The sequence below is a fragment of the Macrosteles quadrilineatus genome, unplaced genomic scaffold, assembly GCF_028750875.1.
Source record: "Macrosteles quadrilineatus isolate MER2022 unplaced genomic scaffold, UCM_ALF_1.0 Scaffold_2__2_contigs__length_208266976, whole genome shotgun sequence".
Classification (NCBI taxonomy): Eukaryota; Metazoa; Arthropoda; class Insecta; order Hemiptera; family Cicadellidae; genus Macrosteles; species Macrosteles quadrilineatus.
The window spans coordinates 135,531,494-135,546,175 of record NW_026542595.1 but is presented as its reverse complement, the minus strand read 5'-3'; the positions used below and the strand labels follow the sequence as shown (position 1 = coordinate 135,546,175).

General features: G+C 34.7%; 1 protein-coding gene across 3 annotated transcripts in view; it reads left to right on the top strand.

The window, feature by feature from the left end:
• Positions 1-14,682, top strand: part of LOC128985324 (apoptosis-stimulating of p53 protein 2-like) — a 445,246-nt gene that overhangs the window by 20,439 nt on the left and 410,125 nt on the right. The gene's annotated exons all lie outside the window — the stretch shown is intronic.

The following is a 14,682-nucleotide window of genomic DNA, read 5'->3' as shown; positions in this document are numbered from 1 at the left end:
CTTGCTGAAGTCATACTGTGGTTTACAATAGGCGCATTTTTCAGTTTGACTTGGTTAAAATTAACAAATGTCGATCAACATTAAATACACTCTGTCGATGGAGAAGTTGTTTGATTGTGCAATGTCCAACTTTAGTTGATAATCAACCTATCATCCTAGTTTAAAATCTGAAATATGTTTTAAGTGCCCTAGAGTGGGAGTCTACTAAAATTTTCCCTTTTGTTTTAGAATTATTTTACCATCGTTACTTTGTCGTTTTGTCCAAAACCAGAGGACAGACTATGGTTTATTAGTCATATCACTTTATTTTGTAAAACAATTTTTAAAATAAGCCAGTAAGGATGTTAAATCTTTACGGCAATGTTCAAATCTGTAATTAAATTAATTTCCACTTTGTGGTAATGTATTGACAATCAAAGCTAGCTACAATAAACTGCAATTCAATTCACCGGGACTATGAGTGTAATATTTTCCATGAGATAAAAATTATTCAAAATATAGAATAGAATTTATTTTATTTTCTCAATTCAAAAACCCTACAATATTTACATTTTGCATCGTTCACAACTATTGTAGGCCTACATTAAAATTTACTTAACGGAATACAAAAAAAACTTGGTTATGATGAAAATAGTTTTGAAATTTATCGTATGGGACGAGGAGGGATTTTTAGTCAATATGCGGGATTTCTTATCTTATAACGAGAAGAGACTAGTTGACCTTGACTCTTATTCACATCGGCCTTGCAGTCACCTGCTCTGCTATTTCAGTTTTATTTTCATTTTCAGTTTCTTCTTATTGCATTCATTCTTTTTATATTCGCATTCCTATTCCATATTTGAATATGTATGACCACTCTGAATCCAGGTCTATACGTCAATTGGCTGTCAGTGAAGTTTTCTAAAAACTGGTTTTTCTGCTTCTTTAAAAAGTCTATAAATTACAAGCGTTGAAATACAAAACTAGATCTACATTGAACTGTACACTACCTCTTTTAGCTGCTTTCACATGTATCATTATTATTGACTTTATTGCACTTTGGTAGCAAATGTATGTTGTCAATAATTATTGGAGCGTTTAAACATTGATCAAGAATACTGCAATTAAGTGTGACCTTTCTAAGTGTGTTTAAGTCTTATTTTTGAGTTAATTTACACAATTTGCTCTTCTTGCCTTTGGTTATACTGTAATAGGATAGGACAAAGAATCCTTATATACAATACAGTACGTGAAGGCGATTTCTACGAAACACTACTTCTACGTTAATAATGGCCGGATTTTTACAAACGATGTATTAAAATTGTCTCAGTAAAAACTCCTCGTGCTCTGCCCCACAGGCCATCAAAATCACAATGTATTAGGCATACTTATGACGAAAAGATTTTGTTTACTTAAACAGACAAACTATTTGTATTAATCGCATACTAAAACCGCTGTTCTTAGTAAACACATGATAAAAACAGGAGCGTTCGTTTTCAGAGTGAGTTCGTTTTCAGTTTCGATAACTGTAGTGGAGTTTTGATAACATTTTCTTTGAGTTGACTCTTTTAAAGTCGTCCGAAATTATGACTGTTATTCGTTTTGAAATAACGCCTGTAATACTTTGTAATTGCTCGAAATCGAGCAACAGGTGCACTAGTTGCTTATAATAGTCGTTGTTTTTATTCAAACAGTTTTCAGAGTTGGTCATTTACAATATTAATTGCATACAACAAAACACTATTTACGGAAACATCAACTCAAATAATCAAGTTAAATTATTAGGTACTATTGTCTTTAGCGACCATATGCTAATTTTTTTGTGAGTTCGTTTGGTCTATTGTTCGACTAAAATTTATTTTCCTCTCCCTAGGTGCGAAATAAAAACCTAATGCTATTTAAACGATTTACAAAAAATTAGCAAATTTAAATCGTAGCTCTGAGAGTTCGTTGACTTTTCTACATTCACTATCTACCTTAGCATCTCTCGCCATTGTAGATATACAGTTATTCAGTTGTTGTATAAACCCCAATCATGTTTATAGGGGTCTGGTTCCTAATTCGCTTTACAGCCTGTTTATGTGTTTATTGTTACTAATGAGAAGAGCGTTTCTTGGAAGGAACAGTAAACGCGGCGACCGATCCTTGAAATAGCTGTTTTAAGTTTGTTAATATTCGCATTTTGTTAACATTTATTACTTTTCATAGCTAGATGTTTTTTTCAGAGTGATGTTTAATTTAGAAACAACAATCGATGTTTTTGTTGACTTAACTCGACGAGTTGGTTAAAATGAATGTAAAATGAATCTGTAGGCTACAATTAGCAACAATGTGATATTTGTCGTGTGTGCGCACAGTGGGTTAAACACATTACAACTTTTGTGTGAGTTAATTATGTTATTTAAAACTAAAATATCCCCGAAAATAAAAACAATAGAATAACTACAATGTTTACTCCAGTTTTTTTTATCAACTTCCCTTAACTTAATATTTGATTTGATTTACAATCGGTTAACAAAAACCAAAAGATCTCGGTAAAAAAAAACCAAAAGATCTAGTATTGTAGACTATTATTTTTTCCCCTATCATAACTAAAAACATGACAGTTAAGTTAGTGATATGTACAATTGATTTTTTAAACATTAACTAAGGAATAAAAAAAGTTAGTTTATAAGAACCCCTTCAGAATAGATTTTTTCACCCATAAAGACAGATATTTGAAAATTGAAGTGGTATGTTAATTTATCTCACAGTTATTCAACATACCTTAAATCTATACAACCAAAGTTAGCAGAGGGTATTTTTGCAGCAGCTTTCAAGGGGTTATAATGCTACTTTTTGCTCCGTTACAAAACAAGGGACAATCTTAAGTTATTCGAAAGCTTTGAAATACTCAACATTTTGACATTAAATCCATCCCACAAATTTGATGAATGCGCCAATCCAATGATTGAATCTGTTATTTCTTCGGTGTAATAAAATAATCAAAACGTGTAGGTTTTCAATTTCTATGTTATTGATTAATCCAGATCGACCAAGGCGCTGTCTCATTGGCCCAGACGAGGCTATCTAATTTGAACACTGCAGACTCGGCCTACGCTGAGGACCTCCTATTGTCATTGTAATTAATGTGATTAATTAATTTCGTGTGTTCGGGTTTGATTAACCAGGCTTGTCATAAGTTCTACGCAAAACAGATTAACACGGATGGAACGCGGAGTCCGCAGAGAAACAGTAGAACATTGGTTAAATACTGTATGCGTTTGGTTATTAGGTTAGTTAAATTTTTAGGGTAGTGTATATTTTAACGAATTTGTTCGGGGTCAAGATTTGAATGTTGCTTTAGTGGCAATTCGTATAATGAAGTCGTGTAACCATTTGTATATAATATATAATATTACGCTTTCAATAACTGATTTTTGTTGGATACGCAAAGTTTTTACCGGACACCAGATTATATTTTGGCAATGAGTGGTTATAAACAAAAACATAAAGTAAGGTTATGAGTAGTGAAAGATAATTACGAATATATAAGGATTTTTACAGATTTTTTATTGTTAAGCTAGCTTAGAGGTATGGCGTAAGTAAAATATTGTGCGTCACTCGTCCAAAATGTGTTTACCGAACTCTTATGGTAATCTCGCACTCGACTTCGTCTCGCATGGGAATGACCACACTCGTCCGGTAAACGCCTATTTCCAGGACTAGTAACGTAATATAGTATTACACGAATATTTCACTGTTCAAAATATTTAGTTATGTAACTAGAAAAACATGGCAATTTGCTACATTCGAGGGAAATGCTACTCCCCTGCGGTTTCTACGGAATAGTTTCTCAAGTGCAGAGATACTTTACACACGAAATACACGTTATATTTCTTCCTAAGACCACAAAGACAAGAATGAGGGTTTTCTGTTGGTGGTTTAAGTATCTTGTTTACGCGAAAGAAACATGCAGTATGTTTGATCGGATATTTCTCATAGAAGGCTTGACGAAACATTCTTTGAGGTGATATTTATCGCAATTTTCATTGAATTGACTTATGTAATTTTTTGTTGTCAAATATATGTTGTTGTATTTGAAAACATAAAAATAAAAGCACAAAAACTGACATTCGAGTATTTTCAGGAGAACGTTCGTATGGGAAGGAAGAAACACGGAGTGCGGTGGAGAGGTGTTGCTCTAGTCTTTAGACGGGTTTCCCTTTGTGATTGTGATAACTTCTTTATAATTGCCATAAACGTAAAATAAATACGAAAAGTGAATGGATTAGCTATTTTGGTTGTTTTAAACAATGCGAACACAGCTATTTTTGACGGTAGGTGAAATTTAGGTGTTAAAAATCAATTCGCCTTACAACATCCTACAAGGACCAGCTGTTGGACAGTCCGTGTGCGATGGCGGGAACAGCGCAGTGAAAGCGCGCGAAGGCGGATTGACAGATAATCACAGGTTGTTGTAGAGTCGTGGCCAGTTTGGCAACCAGCAACCATCGGCTAGGCGACAAAGGGTAACATTGCAGCAATCCTGGGTACTCATCTTGGCAGACCAACGTTCGATTGTGCACATTCTCCTAGAGATGACCGTCTACGCAGGCGTAAAATAATTGTACGTTTTGGTGATGTCTTTATGATGTGGGTTCCGAACCACTAGGGTATTGGTATTTGTAGTGGAAATTTAATCACTGTGATGTGTATCTCGCGTTGCATTAGGTTAAACTTCATATTTTTGCGTATCTATTGGTTAGACGGTTAGTGACGTAATCTAAAGTTTGAAATTTGTGAATTTAGGATAAAGTAAATTAACAGTAATCTAAATTCTCATCACACATAATTTAAATGTAATATAAAAAAGTTTTCATCATAATCCGTATAACATGAGATAAAAATACCACCCTCTTCCAAAATACTGAAAATTATATTTTATCCAATTGCTTCACTTGATGTGCTTCTATCTGACTGCATCAAAGAATTAAATTCGTTCCCAGTTTAATTAGTTACAGTTCGCGATTCTTGAAAATAATAAAACGCTGAAGACCATAAATAATTTCGAGTTTTCAAATAAAAGTCGACATAGGCATGCACGAAAGACTGAATAGCTTCAAAGGACATAAAAAATGCGACTCGTTTATGATCCCTGTTTTTAATAATTGCCAGTAATTAAAAATGTTGCCAGTGTTGGATTTTATTGTTGCCTACAATAGGACCGCCCCTCGTAAATTCTGTTTCCACATCTATAAAACATTAGTGTTTTGTGTTGTTCCTAAAGGACGTGTGTAGTGAATACAAAGTATAGCATTTTCCTAAACAACAGAGCATAAACAGATTTTTTGTTTCTCGGTTCCATAATTGTTGTTTTGGACAGGTAATTCCTTACTCGAACGTTTAATTTAGCTTTTACATGAATACACTACTTATTAAATTGACTTTTTCACGTTTTATTTTATATTTTTTCTATAAATTGTTATGATGCATATTTTACGAGTCATTACGACTTAATTTAAATTTATTGTAAAAATAAAACCTAAATTCTAAGCTGCTGATTACCCAGCTATTGTAGGATAGTGATATGATTTATTTAGCTTTGATACTGTTTAAGATATGGTGTTTTTCTAACAACGACCAGGCAAAGTTTTCAACCATAAAATGTGTTTACTTAATCGCACCAGTGTATTTCCGATTAGGCGAGCACTATAACCAAACCACTCATATAGGCCTACCAAAAACAAATTCTTTACAAAACTCATTTAACCCGTTTAACCACTTAGTGTAGAAGTTCGCACCAACTTCAGCTTGTTCAGTGAAGATCTAATCCGTTTAACGTTTACACTCCGTTTAGTGTTTGTACTACGCATTTCCCAAGTCATCACGGCTTTCTCCGCTCATTGTGTGCGCCTGTTTTGCATATACTCCAAGGCTACGGGACTGCATTACCCTGTTCGGAGCCTGTTTTTGCCTATTGTGCACAGCGTTTCCGTAGAAAGCGATTTGACCGCACGATCACCTGATTACCCGCACATGTTTGTTCGCCTCACTTTCAAAACCCGTTCGCGGTTGGGCCAGTTTTCCCAAACTGTGGCTGCGGCATTCATTGTTGTGGTTTGTGACTGTTTAATTTCTTTGAGAGAAGTCGCGGAGTCGGTTGAAGAAGAACACATAGTATTTCAAATTGTTATGTTTGATCTAAGAGCGTTATAGGTAATAATGTGTATATTTTTTAGAATTTTATTAATATAGTTTACGTAAGATAATACAAGTGTATTTCATCGAAACCTAAAAATGCCTCTTTTTGAAAATAGCTTTGGTGTATAATCCGAGGTGAATCCAAGGTTGGTAAATGAATGAGGTTCGAAAAGACATTTGGGCTCAAGTAAAGAACACAATTTTGCGTCATACTTTGAGTTCAATAAATTGTCAAAACGAAAACTATTTACCTTTGTAAATTATCTAGCTAAATGGGCTTCTTCTTGAAGGAGAAAATGTGGTTCGGATTCCACTATAAACTGTAGGTCCCTTAGTTACCATTAGCTGTATGGGATATTAATTAACAGCTGTGTCTAAGGAATAAGTGGGCCTTAGTCACTAACAAGACTACAAGATCGCGCCACTCATCGTACACTCATCTCCATTCATACTTGGCTTAAAATGCATACATTTGTATGGTCGCCATTTCATTGAAAAGTATTTAAGTATTTGGAATACATACGAACAGTTGTTACCGCTATGTAATATGCAAATGGTATTACTCCGCTAAAACACAATAGCAACATTAAAATTCTTTAAACTAATACAGAGGTCTAAATTGAAAATAATTTATTACAGTTACAACCTCAATCCAAAATGGATGTTAATCAAAATTACCATGGACGTTAGTGTAGGACGATTCTTGTACAGAGATGGTACGTTGAGTAATAGACTGATAATTAGTAATAGATTGAGTAATATATTGACAATTATCTGTTATAGAAGAATATAATTGTTATCGAGGATAGAAGTCCTGTGCAATCGATTTGCGCGAAAAAAAAACTATTATAATATTTTAAAAACGTATCGTACCAACATATTTTATCAACATTCGCCTATCTTGTCTGATGATGATTGTAGTGTCCAATCGAAATCGATTACTACTTATCATCTTGTATATATATTAACCGTCTTGTCAGTTAGCAGTATAAGCGTAAATATGTTTTCAGTTATTTTCATATATTTTATTTACTTTTCGAATATTTTAAGTAGGCCTAAACGTCATTCCTAGCTAATGCCTATACCCTCAGGGACATTTAGAACTACCAGTTGAAAACCCAGATTTTACGATTGGACAGTTCAAAAGACCGAAAATTTACTGTGAACCTTGAACTCCAGATGGAGGACTATTCACTGAAAACCATCAATGACGCGAAGGCCGGTTCACAGTCGTTCCAAATCTTAGAAAGGCCGAGTCACATCACGACTCGGACCTGCGCACGGCAATTTCCTTTCTCAAACCTTCCAAAAACAAAAGGACAATTATTAATTCCTGACCTTTGTGGAATTCATGACAGCTTCGAGAATTTACTCTTCTACCTCAAACTAGACAAGGTTTTCTTAGAGCTGGGTGTACTTCGATACAAATGAAAACTAGATCAAGGTTGGAATATTATTATTTCAATTTGTAATAATTATAGCAAATATAATTATCTATGGTGTATAAAAAACCTTCATAATCCCCTAGTAGTACTGGCCAACAAGAAGCTGGTCAAAATGGCTGAGCATTGGACAATTTCTGACTCTTTGAAAATCTCATTGCTTAAAATAGCGTTGGGTGAGAACTAGTTTAGTTTGAGTCTGTATAGACCTCTCCGCATAGCCGAAAATTGTACATCACGTGATAAAGTATAGCATCCTATATTCTAAACCTTCCTTTAAATTCAGAATGGTCTCCAGGCTATCCAGCAGATCCAACATCCTTTACAACAATCCACTGCCTGTTCCCGGAGCGTGTACACTAGCCGAGGATGTTCCAGGTCCATTGTTGCCGGAATTGGCAAGACCATCTGTTAAGGTCAAAGTACAAGTTGCTACATCACGAGTTTCAGTTGTATTCCTCCGCCGTTTCATCAAGCCCCTCCGCAGGTCGAAGAAATTCCTTTTCGGTCGCATGTTCCTTGTTAGCTCTTGCTTCATGTTTGGTTCTTGACGAAGAAGTTGCATTTGTTGCTGTGAGAGATCTACATTAAACTTACTCATTCTAAGTTTAGCAAGTTTGTTGCTCCCTTTTTTTGAATTTGTACTTTTAAAAAGTGTTTATGCGAAAAGTATCATTGCACGCATTGAATTACACTTCTCATGATGCTGCTGTAGAGACTCTGGCAATTTGGTTCAACCGTTTACTTACCTTAATTATTGTTTATTCATAAGATATTTCTCTCATTGAAAACTATCTTGTCTACTAGCTCACGCTATGGTACATGTCGGCTTTAGTAAAAAACACTACAAGATCGCGCCACTCAAATAATAATCTCCATTAATACCCGGCTTAAAATACCTTTCCATTTGCATGATTGCCATTTCAACTAAAAGTATTAAAGTATTTAAGTATGACAGAACGAAATGCAATCAATATTGTGACAAATCTAAACCAGCAGACCAAACTTAGCACTACGTCCCAATGAAAGTTTCCTAATGAACACATGCAAGTCGTCGAGTCTGCAGGTTTGCCGCGACGGGGATATTGTTTGTTATTCCACACAGATTCAGCCAAGTAGTCATTAATCAAGTGCGGCTCGAGTGTATAGCTTCAGTCGTAGAGAGTGAGATAGGAGAGAGAAGATATAAAGGTGCGCTCGACGGGTGGACCTGGACCACCGGGACCACCACGGAGGCTTTGTACTTGGTCTATTGTCTACTGGATTGAAATGTCTCGTCGATTCAATCAAGACACTTGCAGTACCTTGGCAATAACTCCAGGAATATTAATTAAACACGCGACAGTTATTCAACTTGTTGATTGAGGGAGTGTTGCTGTTGCTAGCCTAGTGGTTAGCTTCTTGGACTTTGTTACCAGGCGGGCAGGTTCGCTCTTTGACTAGTTCACGAAAATTTGATTGGTTTAGATAGGTTTGTACTTTAATGAAAATTTCACTAAATATTGTACTTGTCAATGACGTAGTTAGATGTTAAGTCGAAGAGTATTTGTTAGTCCTCCTTAGCATAGAAATATAATTATTGGATGGAATCTAAATTTTCTAATCACTGTACTCTGAGACACTATAACCAAACTCCCGTCCAATTTGTAGCCTACTTACAACCGTTACCGTAAGAAGAAGTGAAGAAAACTAATGTAAGTTCGATAAGTGGCACTTAACTGAAGTAAAAAGTTTCCGATTGCACACTACCAACGATACATCTGTCTGTACTGCGACTTTAAGTGCTGTATTTAAAAGGTTTTTATAAAATACTACCCTATAAGTACAGCTTACTTTTCGAAATTGTTAGTTTGGGCTTTGTGGTTTGGTTTCACCATCAACAACAACTTTGATTGATGTAGTGGAAGTAGACATTTCACGTGCAACTTTTAAAGTTTTAATTCCTGTTTCCAATACTATGATGGTTAATATGACATAATATATTCTGTACTTTACAGTTAGTTGTACTTTCAGTTTTACGTGTTAGAATGTTTGTTGTCGCCGACCGAAATCCTTTTACACCCACAGATATTCTAAGCGTTTTCACATTGCCAAAAGTATTCTGATACCTTGACGTTGCACTACGCGAAGCTTTTGCTGAAGGGTTTCACTAATTAACAGACAACAGGAACATAGTTGTGTGGGAATGCGGCAACAGTCAGTGGAACAGTGGAAAAGGAACAGGTCGATCCCACGGCCTTGACCGCCCACCAGCTGATCTCATCAGGGCCTACATTTGGCGGGTAAAATGGGCGGCAACCGATTTGTCAACTCTAATGTTTATACTGTATATTAGCGAGTCATTGTGTGTTTGGTTTGGTAGGTCTAGAGAAACATTACGAATGATCAGCCGAACAAGCATAGTGTTGTACCTAGTATCGTCCCTTTTTGGTGGTACTGTATTCGATACTAAATTGATGTGATAGCCCACTACATTGGATACCGTCTTTAGATTTGATGTAGATTTAGTTTATTAGTGGCCATTAATTAATTTTCGAGAAAAGTTGTTTAATTTGTTTTCTCGTTGTTGGAATTGCTGTTTAATTTGTTTCAAATAGTCAAATGATGATAAAAATCAACACTTTGCTATGCAATTGATATAGAAATCATCTAATTTATAGTGGAGTGGGTGAGTTCGCAGCCTAGATGGTTGGCTTGAGCACACTTCACATTGTAAAGCCCATTAGGCCAATACAGCCAGTTTCTGGCCTCTTGACCGATCAAGGGTAATGCATGGTCTACTAGATATGGAGAGGGGCGAAATTTACATTAGTATTAGCAAATACGAGTATTTGAAGTTCAGGAATTTATTGAGTGGAGTGTAGTGATAAAGTATTTCAATGACCTGATATAGAAACAAGCAAAATGTATGACTTTTTGATAGGCGTAGGAGTTAGTGTATAATCACTCATATTGTATCACGCGTGTATAACAAGACTCCTTTACTAGATATATTTTAAATATTTTAAATAATTACAAAACGCAACGAAGTGGGCTTTAATACCGCTAACTGCAGAGCAATTCCTGTTTAGAATAACTCTGTGTAGGATACTTCTTCACGACTCTTTTCTTCCGTTTAGAATCCGTCAGTTTTTTTAAAACTAGGTTTATGCAGTAAAATGTATTTAAATCTCTTTTATTACATTTAAAAACGGAATATTTGGAAGTTAACAACCTATCAAATACACTTGAAAGATGTATCAAAGGTGGTTGATTTCGACCAGTAACACCGGTCTCCGATTTGGCATCAGTTGAGATACCTACTAACACATCTGGAAGCATCAAACCTAAAACCATCTCAAATTATATAGTAAGCCATACGGTAAAAACTATGTCAATAAAATTTCTGATATATTACTAGAACTGATAGTAAGTCAGCTGATGGTAACAACACAGCTGATAGAACGCTGACGATTGTCACACAGCTGATCGGTGTCAGTCCCCATCATTTACCAATCCATCATTTACCGTTCCACAGAGACCAGAGACGGTAGAATGTATTCCTTGAGGGGATCAACTGCAAATGCATACATCCTCCAAACATTCTATGAGTGAGTAGTTTATTTTTTTCAATTTTCAGTTTTCTTTCAGAATTATTAAGCATGTTATATTAACATGCTGAGGTTGTTTTCAAATTCATTGAAACAGATTAATCAGATAATTAATTAATTAATTTAAAATTGTCATCATAATGGCTTATATATAAAGATAATTATTTCATTATATTTATTGTATATTTATCCATCTATTATATATATTTACAGTCTTTTTAAACAATATAAGTGTAAATGTATGTTTCAAGTGTTATTAGACGTGTTTTTATTTCCTCTCTGTATATTTGTTGTCTGGTACTAATATTTAGGTTAAGTTGTCATTGTAGGTTTACTATTATTATACTGCCTTAAAAACTCATTTAATCATACTCCCATATTTAAAACTATACATAAATAAAAATAACGACACGGATTGTATAATTTACCCTGAAATAAGATAAGCAAATATTATTTGGTAGATTTTTGCGAATATTCTTAATCACGATTAGTAAATTTATGTAGGTCTGACGATGTTTCGGGATCTGGAATACCAAACATGAACTTCAATCATTGAAAAAAAAAAACATTTAAGACCCGCACTCTTAAAAGTAATCTGATTTTAAATACATCTAAAAATACTTAGAATGTATAATTGAAGGTTGGAAAAATTAAACCTTAAAACCTTCATATATTCTTACAGGTTTATGTAAACTCGGTATAATAAATCTAATGTAACACATAAAATAGCAACACAACTGCCTACAGTAACCATGGGAATCGGGAATCACTATGTTATAAGTGGAGCAAAATGTAATCAAGGTCAAGACAAGACGATCAGACACTGACATAGTATCTATGTTAGTATTATGTAAAATTACATGCTAAATGTTTACTTGAAAGGAATTTATGTAATGTGATTGATGGATGCTCTACATGTCAATGCTACAAAGCCAGGCTTAGCGAGCATGCTCGTCAAACAACTGTGTTTACCTTCAAATTAAAATCATATTACCTTGCTGTAGAATTTTAATATTATTACACCTTGAGGGTGATAGAGAGTTATATGTAAAAATGTGGTATAATTGTAGGTAGCTCACTTAACTATGCAAACTTTACAGGGTAGGTCTTTGTAAATTGTAAATTTCTCTATTCGTGTTTCATGTTTGTGTTATTTGGAGTTTGCCGATGTCAACATGTTTCTCTTATTTTAAGGTGAAAATTACAAATGTGATTTGCTGTAGGGCTATAATGATATAGGACAAGCTATTGCTTGAAATTTGAAGTTTTATTTGGCGACTTGAATAAGTTAAATAGGGAATGAAACATTTAACACAAAACATGCTCTATATGGATCAGATGGAACACACGTTAAAATTATTAAAATATTTTTATTTAGCCTCCAAATCTATATAATTAATACGCTACATGAAACTTTGTCGGTTGAACTCCTCCGCCATTTCTTAACCGATTTTATCCATTGACGTCTCATTGGAAAGAGCGTGTCGCATAGATTTGCAAACTGGTCTTACATTTTTGAAAAAGTCCCTTGGGCTCTGCCCCAGTGGCTTTGAAAGTTCCCATGTTATCCTTATGGAGAACTTAATTGTTTACATTTTGATCAGCTGTATAATTTAATTGCTGTTATTTATTTTCAATTCAAAACGCATTGAGTACATTTATTTACTATTTGAGTTTGTATAAACATAACCCCCAAGATTGATGGTGTTAGTATGGTTGTATCTTAAATTTGTGTATTTAGTTATCGTTGTATTGTGTCGCTATGACGGATCGTGTTAGCATGATTGTAACTTAAATTTGTGTATTTATCGTTGTTTTATGTAGCTATAATTTTTTTATTTGTTATTTTTTTTTTCTTTAAAATGCCTCCGACGCGACGACAACGAAACATAGACAGGACGCGTAATCGTGATAACGACCGCAGCTACAGAACAGTGGCGAGTAATAGACTTAACTCATCGCAGTCAACACATGACCCTGGACAATCTCAACTATTAGGTTACAAATGCGCCCTAACACTACCCCAAAACGACTTTTACTTACTTGATACTTACTTGATACTTGATGATGTCCCACTAGCATCGCTCCTGCGACGTGGTCGTCAAAATGGGTAGAAAACACAATAATAGGCCTAATTGAAAAGATCTTCTACTTAAAAATAGGCTGCTTCACATAAATATTCCTTTAACATCTTCTTGAATTTATTGATATTTTGCTCTCGAAAAATGTTCCTTGGTAGCGAGTTGTAGATCTTGACACTACTAAAATATGGGCTCTTGCAGGCCAAAGTTGAGTTAACTTGAGGTATATGTACTTGATTAGCTCTTCTCGTGTTGTACTGATGGACCAGATTGTTTGTGAAATTCGTTCTCAATTGGCCCTCTGTCAATAACCTGTGTTCCTGGACAGCAAGGCATTTTGATAAGGAGAAACCCGGCCGGAATGCTTTAGGTTTATCAATAACGAAGATAAACGTGGTCTGAGATACACACCAGTAATCTTTGAGATGACTCTCAAGAATCAAGAATTTGTATTCATCGTTAACGCTATGTACAATACATGCAATGGATGAACTCTTTTAAACTAATCGTAAATATGACTGTTATTGTAATACTTTGCAATTGCTCGAATTCGAGCAACATGTACACTAGTAAACACAAATGTAAGATGCAAACTATAACACATGATTTATCGTTTTTATAGTGATTGTTTACTTTTGTAATAGTAGTTTACGCAACGATTGCGTTAAGTGAGTCTTTACGACACGAGTAGAAAATTTAAGGCACGAGCCTTGGCGAGTGCCTTAAAAACTTCTACGAGTGTCGTAAAGACTATTAACGCGAGTTGCGTACACTACTTTACCTACGACCGTTTTTTAATTACTATCAATCTGGATTTAATTACTAACAATCACTAATGATAACTTTTTAGAGAGGTTATGTTTTCGTGTATTGTCATTGCCACTGAAAGAGATGCAACGACTTGTTGTATAATCAGCTGATTTCCTGTAATTACGTGTTTGTTAAACTTCGTTAAATATTACATTGCTAGCAGCATTCTTACCATAAATAATATTGTATCAGGTACAATTTGGCAAATATTTCATTTATTTTTGGACTTCCACCAACTTAATTAGAATACGCGAGTATCAACATGAACAAGTCGGATCAACAATTAAATTGGTCAACTGATCAGCTGATCAGCTGATTAGTTGACGTTCGAAGCATTACAATTTTAATTCTTTTCTCTCAATACTTGAACCTCATTGGTCCGTTACCTGTGTGGATATGAGAAAACTATGCGGATATGAAATGAAACTATGCGGATATGAAAGTAAACAGCTGTAAAGTGAAACTTTTCAATTCTAAGAACTGGACTGAAATGGCTACTTTAAAAAACGGTCGTAGGTAAAATTATGTTTTGTTATGTTAGTGAAAATATAAAGAGTTTAACTTTGTAAAAAGCAGTTTTTGCTTTTAATTGAGTAG